This window comes from Nannospalax galili, unplaced genomic scaffold, assembly GCF_000622305.1.
Source record: "Nannospalax galili isolate Female #2095 unplaced genomic scaffold, S.galili_v1.0 scaffold192, whole genome shotgun sequence".
NCBI lineage: Eukaryota > Metazoa > Chordata > Mammalia > Rodentia > Spalacidae > Nannospalax > Nannospalax galili.
In genome coordinates, this window is record NW_008331810.1 from 1,486,999 (window position 1) to 1,498,459 (window position 11,461).

An 11,461-nucleotide genomic window follows, 5' to 3' on the forward strand; every position below is an offset into this window, starting at 1 on the left:
TGCTGGTGTTTCAGCCCCTGTCGATGTGCCCTGCACACACATCAAGTGCTCTGCTTTCAGTCTGCTGATAAAAACTGCCTGATGGCTAGTGTTAGGAATACTGCACTTTTAACTAATTAAACTGTCCTGGAGATCTGTTTATGACTATAAATAGCCTGTATTTCACTGTCATCAACAACATGTATGCTGTCTCCACAGAATGGAAAACCTAGGTACTGGGCCAGCCACCTCAAGTTCTTTTTTAAAAAATATTTATTTATGTGTATGACTGTGTTGCCTGCTTGTATGTAAGTGTACCTGTGTGTGTAATGCCCGAGGGGATCAGAAGAGGGCATTGGATCCCCTAGAACAGAGTTAGGACAGTTTTTAGCCACCATGTGGGTGCCTGGAATCAAACCCCAGTCCTCTGCAAGAGCCACCAGTGCTCTTAACTGCTGAGCCATCTCTCCAGCCTCCACCTCAAGTTGAAGACAGCTGCTCATGACAACACTAAGCTTTTGTGCTGTGTTCATATAATCATGAAATAAGGTACGAGACTACTCTAGATCAAGGTATACATCTGACATCTCAACTATTATGAATTCTACAGTTTCCAATCCTGGTTTTGCAATAAAGCAGACTGAAAAAAAGTATGTTAAAATATTTAAAAAACAAGTTACTGCATACCTTTTATTCCTTATCAAACTCAACCCCTAAGATGTCTGAAGATAAACTGTATGCTTTATGCAGAGCGGTCTTCACATCGTAGGATTTATGAAGTTTCCACAGTAGAATTTGACATGCTCTAGTCTTTTTTTAAAGAAAATATTTGAAAAAACCTAAAATATTACAAAAGGAAGAGGTTATCATCCCACAGAGACTATATAAGAACAGTAGCTCTGGAGTAGTGTCTGTCTGTCTGTCTGTCTGTGCGCGTTTGCACTATGGACTAGTGGTAGACATGGAACACTAAGGACTTTTCTCTCACACAGGGAAATCATCTGATAGTTGTGGTTAACCTTGACATGATCTAGAATCATCTGGTTGACAGACCTCTGGGCATGTCTTTGACGTTATTTCTAGATTAATCAAGATGGGAGGATCCTCTATAGATACGGGCAGCACCATCCTGTGGCTGGGGCCCTGGACTGAAAGAAAAGTGAACGAGCTGAGCACCAGCATGCATCTCTCTCTGCTTCCGGACTGTGGATGCAGAGCGACTGGCGGCCTTACATCCTTGCTAACTTCCCACTGTCCTTGTACTTTCAAACTGCAAGCCAAAATAAACCCTTCCTTTTTAAAAAATATTTTATTATTTTTATTTTTTGTTTATGAGTGTATTGCCTGCATGTATGTGAGTGCACCTGTGTCGTGCAATGCCATGGAGGTCAGAAGAGGGCTTTGGATTCCCCTGGAACTCTAAGGATGGTTGGTAGCTGCCATGTGCCTTTTTAAAAAAAATATTTTATTTATTATTTTTATTTTATGTGTTTGTGTGTATTGCCTGCATGTAGGTAAGTGCACTTATGCCATGTAATGTCTTATGGAGGTCAGAAGAGGTGGTTGGATCCCCTGGAACTGGAGTTACGGACAGGTGTTAGCTGCCATGTGGGTGCTGGGATTCAAACCTGGGTCTTCTGCAAGAACAACCAGTGTTCTTAACCGCTGAGCCATCTCTCCAGCCCAACCCTTTCTTAAGTTGCATTTGTTGGGAATATAGCAGTTGACTGAGAAATTCTTTTTAAAAAAAGATTTATTATTTTATGCGTATGAGTGTTTTGCCTGCATGTGTGCATGTGCACCATATGTGTGTGGTATCCATGGGGGCCAGAAGAGGGCATCAGATCCCCTGGAGCTGAAGTTACAGAAGGTTGTGATTTGCCATGTGGGTGCTGGGACTGCAACCCACAAGAGCAGTCTGTGCTCCTACCCACTGAGCGCCCTCCTCAGCCCTAATGGGGAAATTCTGGTTGCAATGATCAAGCAGCTGACAAGACGTGAAGGAGGATTTATGAAAGAGCCTGTGGTTTACCTGCCTGCTCCTCTTTTCCGGTGTGAGGTTGAACAGAAAATGAATGTACTATGTGTTACTTGCCTATAAATGACAGAAGGACAGGAAGAAGACCCCCTACATGTGACTGGTGGGCTCTAGATCATATGTCAGAAGCAGTGAAATTGGGTTTAGGATTGCATACTGAAATGTATTCCTATGGTTCTTAGTCTCATGACTTACTAGATTCTTGGCTATAAAGTCCTTTTCCTCTGAGTGCTGGGGACCCACTTAGGGCCTGTGAGAGAAAATCCTAATTTTTAAGTGTAAATATTGTGTCCTGAAGTTATAATTCCTATATGTAATTTGGTTTAAATGGTAACACGTGTTTCCCTCCCCAAAGGCCTCTGAACAGGTCTTACCTGCCCTGTCTCAGAGGAGACAAGTTCACCAAGATTCCCTCCTGACTCTCACACCCTGCATTACCTTTCACACTTGATCTTCCTCTTTAGCACTGATCACTATATGACACAACACATACTTTACTTACTTAGCTATGCTAGTTTATGTCTCACCGTGGCTAACAGTGACTACTTTGTCTAATGTTTTATAACAGAGCCTAGAAGAATTCCTGGCAGTAACGAGTCAATAAAAGACCAAGTAAGTTTCCTTTCAGGCTGAGGCTGTCTCTGATCTTCCTTAATTTCTGACTGAATGTCCATTTACTTCTGACAAAAGTTTTCACTAAGTCCAACTGAAAATGCTCTAACTGCAAAGCTTCTCCACTGTGATAGATGAATGCATGTTGTAAACTGGCATCATGCTAGTGGTGACAGCAGTTGAAGCTGCTATAAGGATAAGGAAGGATGCCATCTGTCTCCCTTGTTAACTAATACTACTATGGAGGCTTTAGCCAGTGGAGTTAGGGCATAATACACGGAAAATGTGTTGTAACTTATTAGGTGGAGATAACACAACCGCATACTTACAAAGTCCTACAAAACACTATAAAGGATGGGGCTAGTGCGGTGGCTTAGTCAGTAAAGTACTTATTGCACAAGCACAAGGCCCTGAGTTCTGATCCCCAGCTGGGCCTTGAGGCTCATGCCTATAATCCCGGCACTGGAAAGGCAGAGGCAGGAGGATGCCTGGGGCTTTCTGGCCAGCCAGTCTAGATGAATTGGTGAATTCCAGGCTCAGTGAGAGATCCTCTCTTAAAAACAAGGTAGAAATGAGGCTGGGTAGAGGGCTCAGCAGGTAAGAGTGCATATATTACACTTTTAGAGGACCAGAGTTTGATTCCTAGCACCCACACCAGGAGGGGGACAACTGCCTCAAACTCTAGCTCTAGGGGATCTGCTGCCCTTTTCTGGTCTCCTTGGACACTTGCAGTCATGTGTGCATACCCATATGCACACACACACACACACACACACACACACACACAATCTAGAAATGATAAATCCTAAAACTAGGAAGACGTACAGCAAGCGAGGCAGCATCCGATGCTGACCTCTGTCTTCCTCACATACGCAGACCCATGTGTACCTGCACATGTGCACACACACACACATACACAAAGAGAATTCAGTAAGTGTATAGGTTATGAAATAAATGTAAAAACAATCTTTTCTATATACAAATTAAGACGAAACATTTATTAGGAAAATGTTAAAATCACTAAAAGATTGACACAAATAGAAATGAAATTTTGTTCTTACATCATAATGACAAGGATTCTAAATATGTAAACGATCTCTAAACATAATTTATATACAGCATTCCCAGAACAATCCCATGAGAAAATTTTTGAAATTTGACAAAATACTATCTAATTTCTATGGAGAAAAAAACATGGGAGAATGTTCTAGTTTGCTTTCTGTTGCTGTAATGAAACACTAACCAAAAGCAACTTAAGGGGAGGAAAAGGTTTATTTGGATTACACTTTGAGGTCATGATTCACCAGTGAGGGAAGTCAGGACAGGAACTCAGGTAGGAGTAGTAAACGCTGCTCACTGACAAGCTCCCTCAGCTGGTGCCCAGCAAGCAGCCTTATACAACCCAGGACCATCTGCCCAGGGAAGGCACTACCCACAGTAAACGGCCCCTCCTACATCAGTTAGCAATGAAGAAAATGCCCCCTAGACACACCCATAGGCTCATCTGACGGAGGCAGTCCCCCAGTTGAGACTCCAAAGATAACTCTGGATTGTGTCAAGTCGACAGCTGAAGCTAGTCAGCAAGAGACCATTAGAGAACTCTAAAAAGAATGTGAGCGGGAACTATGCCCATCAGATATGAAGCCATAAGAGAAGTCCTTATAATAGCCTGGAACCAGTGCCTGATGGATACAGCAGGGTGATGAACTAAAGAAGACACAGTTCGCATGGAAACCCGGGATAAAAAAGGCTGGACAAGTGGGCTGTTTAGGAAGTGTGCTGGTTAGTGTTGTCAACTGAGGAATTTCCCAGGCTAACTGGGCTGTGGGCATGTATGTGGGGCATTTTCTTGATTGCTAATTGATGCAGGAGGGCCCAGCCCGCTGTGGGTGGTGCCATCCCCGGGCAGATGGGCCTGGGCTGTGTAAGAAAAGTAGCTGAGTCGGGACAGCGAGCTAGTAAGCATGTTCCTTCACGGTCTCTGCTTCAGCTCCTGCCTTGGCTTCCCTCGATGATGAACTTGAACTGCCACTTTTAAGCGGAGGATGACATACCCCTCCCCCGCCCCCCCTTGTTGCTTTTGGTCAGTGTTTTCACAGCAGCAGAAAGCTAGCTAGGGCAGTAAAACAGGACGAGGTTATCTGCAAATCCAAAGTGGATTCTGACTGTGCTCCTTACCCTAAATTAATTATTGCACAGAGTTAAGATATACATGTTAAGAAAAATATCTGAAATGGGACTACAAAATGTAGGAAATAAAGCCTAGAATGATAAACAGTGGTAAAAAAGATGGCGTCGAAACACGAGGCTTCTGTGCAACCAACAAAAAAAATTCTAAGCAGCATGCTACAAACTGGGAAAATGACTTGCAATAGATATGTCCAACTGCCCATTTCCTTAGTTCATGAAGAACTCTTACAGCAGCCCTTTAGTAAAACAGGCAAAAGCTAGGAACACCACACATGACCAGGAAAGACAGACACAATGTTCACGCTTACTCGTGTAATGAGATGCAAATTGAAATGATTCAATTTAAGATTGCATCCCAATTTCTTGATCTAGAAATCTGGTCACTTTAAATGTTGGCAAAGGGAAATTAACACTGATTAAGAAGGGAGGCAGTGTGCTGAAGAAAAAGGCTTGTAGGGCACGATACCTGAACTATACTCAGCCTGGCCAATACAAGCAGTTGTTTGGATTCCGATGACTAAAAGAGGAGATTAGCTAATTTCTCAATGACTTATCATTGGCAATAAAACTGACCCCAAGGGTCTGTTCTGTTTTAAAGGAAAGAGATGCAGGTCTGTGAGGGTCGGTAATAAGGAACTTAAGGTCCGGCTCTAACGTTCATCTCACACACACACATTCAAGATTTGATAACATGAAAATGTCATGTTCAACTTCAGATGTTCATAGGCTAGCTACGTGGGTTTTGGCCACTTAATAACTATACATTTTCTTCTTTCGTTACTGGATGGATGCTGCAAAGCCCCGCCTTCAGATTAGAGGCAGTGTCTCTCTAACGGCCACCAGGTGGTGGCAAAGGGCTGAATGGACGTGAACTCGGGCTCTAGGAAGGGCCGCCGACCGACCCCCCCAGCTGCCCTATTTCTAGCTCCCCCAACACTGCTTTTTAAATTCCACTGTCTATTTTTTACTAGAATTTTCGCTCTCTTTCAATGAAATTGTACTAGAACACCTGACAGGTAATATCTCTTACACATGAGATGTTCACTTCATTCACTACCCTGACACATAGCCGGGTTCCTGTCACGTGCCAGAAGTTCAGCTGTGGAGAAAACAATGGCGAACACAACGATGAAGCAGTCACAAGGGTCCGCTTTGGCTCACAGCGTCTGCAAGAATGGGGTCACTAGAGCGCGCCCTGCTCAAGGCCGGGGGACGCGGGCTTCTTCACCTCCGTCGGCTCCTGCCCACGAGCTGAGTGGCTTTGCTCCCACGTCCGGCCACATGTGCTTCCTTACCACAGGCCCAACTGGCCATGCACTGAAACCTCCAAAACGCTGAGCCCAACAAACCTTTTCTCTTTAGTTGACCATGCTGAGTGTTTGTTACAGCCGTGGAAATCCCACCGACACGGGTGTAGCTTGGACTGGGTGCTGGTGACGTGAAGACATGCAAAGTGCCCAGGGCTGGGGGTTTTCTGAGTGCTGTGTGAAGGGCCAAGGACCCTGGTTTACTGTGGTGGAGGTTCCTGTTCTGATGGGAGAGACACCACCTGGCAGGGCAACGCTCGGCTGGACACTATTAAGGGATATTAAGTTACTTAGAGCGGGCGTGGTGGTGCTAGCCTTTAATCCCAGCACTCCAGAGGCAGTGGCTGGCGGATCTCCGTGAGGGCAAGGCTAGTCTGGGGCTGCAGGATACCCCATCTCTACAAACAAACAAAAAAGAAGCCACTTAGCTGGCCGGACACGGGAGTCTAGGCCAGAAATGAAGGGCCTGCAGTAGAGATGAAGTTGAAGCCAAGCTCACGGGTGGTACTTAAAGCTGTGGACCTGGCTGTGTGCCGGAGTCTAGGGAGGACAGGGGACAGAACTGAACCTTGAGGCCCCACAGTAAGAATCCCGGGGGAAAGGTGAGTCCAAGTGGCTGCGGAAGGGAGAGCACTGCAGAAGCCAAGGGAAGTCTCTGCAGTGCCGGACGCTGCAGAGCCCGAGCAAGATGGGGCCTGGAGGTGGCTGCTGAGCGGGTCTGATCAGCTCAGAGATGAGGGCGGGATGAGGTGAGGGTTAGCGGGCAGCTCTGGGTTCTCCCGGTCTTCCCTACAGTCGATTTTAAAGCTCTGACCACAGTTCTGAGCCTGGGACTCGGGTTTTAACTGTTAACTCTACTACGCTTATGCAGTCCTGTCTTCTTGGTTTAAAAGTTCTAACTCATAGCCGGATGTGGTGGCACAGGCCTTTACTCCCAGCACTGGGGAGGAAGAGGCAGGCAGATCTCTGTGAGTTCGAGGCCAGCCAGTGCTACATAGTTAGACCCTGTCTCCATAACAAAAACTTGGAATTCTCAAAAGTTTATCCTAAAATGCCGTATTTTTGCCTGTAGGAAGCATAAAATTCCCCAAATTCCCATTAAAACTAAATAATACAAAATGCCTATGCTCGAGTGGAGAAAGGGCAGAGCAGGGACAGTCACAGGCCCAGGGGGGTTGGCAGTGTGGCTGGGGAACAACGCTATAAGCTGCATCTATTCTGGGTGCATTTGGAAGGCTGTGCTGACACGCAACAGTGGGGTTTCCAGAAGTGGGGTGGACTGCGGAGTGTGGCAGGGATTGTGGTCTGAGTCTGCAGGTCTGGTGTTAGGGCGGGGCAGGGGCTGGACAAACGCATGTGGGGTTCATGGGCATGATGGGTAAAGAAAGCTGGCCTGAAACCAACGAGCTGTTATGTCAGTGTTTTAATGCTACGTGGTCTTTTAATGCTAATATTATGTTATGTTACTTTTATGTTTCAATGTTATGTCAGTGTTTTAATGCTAATGTTACGTTGTTTTATGTTACATTAATATTCTAATGTTAGGTCAGTGTTTTAATGGTATGCGATGTTTTATGTTAATAGACTAACGTTAATGTTATGCTAACGTTTTAACATTAAAAACTCATTTTTATGTGTATGAGAGTACTGCCTGCATGTGTGTAGGTGCACTCGTGTGTGCAGTGCCCATGAGGTCAGAGGAGGACGGATCCCCAGGAGCTGGAGTTAGGACGGTCGGCAGCCGCCATATGGGTGCTGGGATTCGAACCCTGGTCCTCTATGGGAGCGGCCACGCTCTTCACCGCTGAGCCAGTTCTCCAGCCCCTCAACTTTTCACCTGGGAAGCTGGGGCCCAAATGGGGCTTTTCAAAAGGACTAGGGGCACCGGGACGCGGTCCTCACCCGCCGGGCGCCCGGGCTCCGTCACCAGCTCAGCTGAGGCTGAAGGAAGCGGGCGCCCCGGGGAGGCCGGAGCCGGCTGACAGGACCCGGGCTGCGGGGGGCGGCGGCGAGGCCGTTACCTGTTCCGCTTGGCTCCCGCAGCTGCCTCAGTCCCAGGCCGAGGGGAAAAAACAAAGCAGAACGAGACAAAAACCCCGCGTCGCCACGGAAACCGCGCGGTGCGTCCTGGGAACGCAGGCCCGCGCGGCCAGGTGAGCGCATGCAGCTTAGCGCTGCGGAAGTCGGGCTGGGCCGAGCGAGGCACGCGCATGCGTACCCCGGATCGCGGCCCCCCGCGCAGACGCCGGAGGTGCGGGATGCGCGCATGCGTAGTGGGTGCCACGACCGGCCGCGTGCGTCTCTGGACGCAGTTGTTGCGGAGGCCCCGGAAGGAGTGTCTAGCTCTGGGCTGTCATCGCCGTTTGGGAATGGAGTCGAATCCGAGCAGTGCCCACGTTAACTTTCGTCCACACAGGTTTCCTGGTGAAATGAGATCTGACCACAAAACCACGTGTTTGGTTAGACGTAATACAGGACTGAGAGCAGCACCCAGGGGCGGACTTATAGTTGATTTTAAAAAAATTATTTATTATTTTTATTTTATGTGCATGAGTGCATTACCTGCATGTATGTAAGTGCATTCATTTCATTCAGTGCCCACGGAGGTCAGGAGAGGGCGTCGGATCCCCTGGAACTGGAGTTAGGATGGTTGTTAGCCGCCAGGTGGGTGCTGGGAATTGAACTCGGTCCTCTGCAAGGACAACCAGTGCTCTTAACCACTGGGGCATCTTTCAAGCCCCTATAGAGTTTTTTTTTTGTAAAATAATTTATTTTATGTGTATGTGTGTATTGCCTGCTGCATGTAGGCAATGTGTCGTGCAATGCCTGTGGAGGACAGAAGAGGTTGTCTGATCCCCAGGCACTGAAGTTACAGACAGTTGTTAGCTGCCTTGTGGGTGCTGGGATTCGAACCCAGGTCTTCTGCAAGAACAGCCAGTGTTCTTAACCGCTGAGCCGTCTCTCCAGCCCCATAGATGGTTTTTAATAACTTTATTGTTAAAACTGTCATCTTTAATTGTAAATTTTAAGTTCCTTGTTAGTAGGAAGGGTAGGCATTTTTAATGCCTTCAATGGTGTCATGCAAAAAATACAGCTCCTCTCTCACAGGGAATAAATTTATTCTGGAGCTAAATAAGAATAACTGTGGCATGGGAACAGTTATGTTACCACAAATACTATGTTCCAGCACGGCAACGATTTCATAAAGTGTTTATAGTCACAGAACAAAAGAGAGCCATAAATCAAGGCTCTTAAAAAAAAAATATATTGGTGGAGGCTGGGGCTGGAGAGATGGCTCAGCGTTAAGAGCACTGGCTGCTTTTGTGGAGGACCCGGTTTAGTTCCCAGCACCCGATGGCAGCTAACAGTTGTTAACTCCAGTTCAGGGGATCTGACACCCTCCTCTGACCTCTGCAGGCACTGTGTGACATGGGTGAACTTAACATACATGCAGACAAAACACTTGTAGACATAAAATAAAAATAAAATATTAAAATTGTTCAATTAAAAAAAATTGGTGGGAACATCAAGTAGCTGGGTTAATGCAAACTAGGGAAATACCCACTAGAGCCTCAGATGTTACCTGGTGATTTTAATAGCTTCCGGTTTGTGGAAGCTTAGCATTCCAATCAGAGTTACCTAATGATCATAAAAAGGTTAGGTCAAGCAGGGATGTGGACAGTGACAGGCTGTTAGGGAGACTAGATACAGCCCAATATAATTTGGCTCCAGACCTGTAACAGTCCATCTATTCACAATTACTGAATCTAGTTATTCAGGTTTGTAGATGTTAGCACAGCTGTGGCTTTTCTAGAACTTTGGTTCATAGTACTCACTGTCCTTATCTTGTAATTTGTCCCCCCACCCCTTTTTGTTTTTGTAGTGCTAGAATGGAATCCAGGGCCTTGGGTTTTTTTTTAACATTTTATTTTATTATTTTTATTTTATGTGTATGAGTGTATTGCCTGCATGTATGTGAGTGCACCTGTGTTGTGCAATGCCTCAGAGGTCAGAAGAGGGCATTGGATTCCCCTGGAACTGGAGTTAAGGATGGCTTGTAGCCACCATGTGGGTGCTGGTAATCAAACCCGGGTCCTCTGCAAGAGCAGTCAGCACTCCCAACCCCTGAGCCATCTCTCCAGCCCCAAACCTCTATTTTTTAGTAGATTATACTAGAATTTTTTGGATTTATTTTTATGTGTAGGAGTGTATTTAAGTACACCCATGTGTGCAGTGCCCACGGAGGCCAGAAGAGGGCATTGGAGTCCCTGGAACTGGAGTTAAGGGCAGTTGTGAGGTACTACATAGTCCAGACTGGCTTCCAACTTCTGGGGTTAAGCAATCCTCACACCCAACATCCCAAGTAGCTTCACTGTCAGGATGAGCCTGGCTTTTTATTTATTTTTATTTTATTATTTTTAATGCAGATTATTTATTATTTGGTATTTTCGAGAAAGGGTCTTTCTATAGCCCCAGCTGACCTGGAACTCACTATGTAGACCAGGCTGGCCTCAAACTCACAGATCTGCCTGCCTCTGCCTCCCAAGTGCTGGGATTAAAGGTGTGGGCCAGCACGTCTGGGTTATTTATATTTAAAATTTTATTCATGTGTATCAGTGTTACCCCTGCTTATGGTAAGTGTACCCTTGTTTTGCATTGCCCGAGGAGCACAGAGAGGCATTGGATTACCTGGAATGCTGGGAATTCCCAGGCCCTTTGCAAGAACAACTAATGCTCTTAATTGCTGAGCCATCTCTCCAGTCCCACAGATTTTTTTTTTTTGAGAATTTCATTCATTAGCGCTGTATTTACATCATTAAAATTATTTTAAATTTGCATCATTTTTCTTTTCCCCTCCAACTCCTCCTCCATTTCCCCCACTCCCTTCAATACATCCTGACCTCTTCTTTAATTATTGTTGTTAACACACACACACAACCTACTGAGTCCATTTAGAGATACTAGTATATCCACATGTTTAGGGCTAACCACTTGGGATTGAGAGCAGGTCTCTAATCCCTGGGGTTAAAATGCCTGTAGCTCTTCATCTAGAGGTGGGACCATGTGAAACTTCTGCCATCTACGTTGAGCCTGGTTTTGTAGTCATCTTTGTAAAACTAGATTTAGAAGAATTTTAACATGAAAACTCAGCCTGTGATATGTGGTGCAAATACCTCCAGTTTGTCAGTTTCCTTTGTTTGCAGTATATCTTGGTATTTGTGCAGAGCCAGATTTTTCATGTTTACCCTTTAAAATAAAAAAAAACAAAAACCAAACACGTTCATTAAGCAACAGTGATCCATTTTAGAAATATACTGTAAGGGGGCTGTGAGAT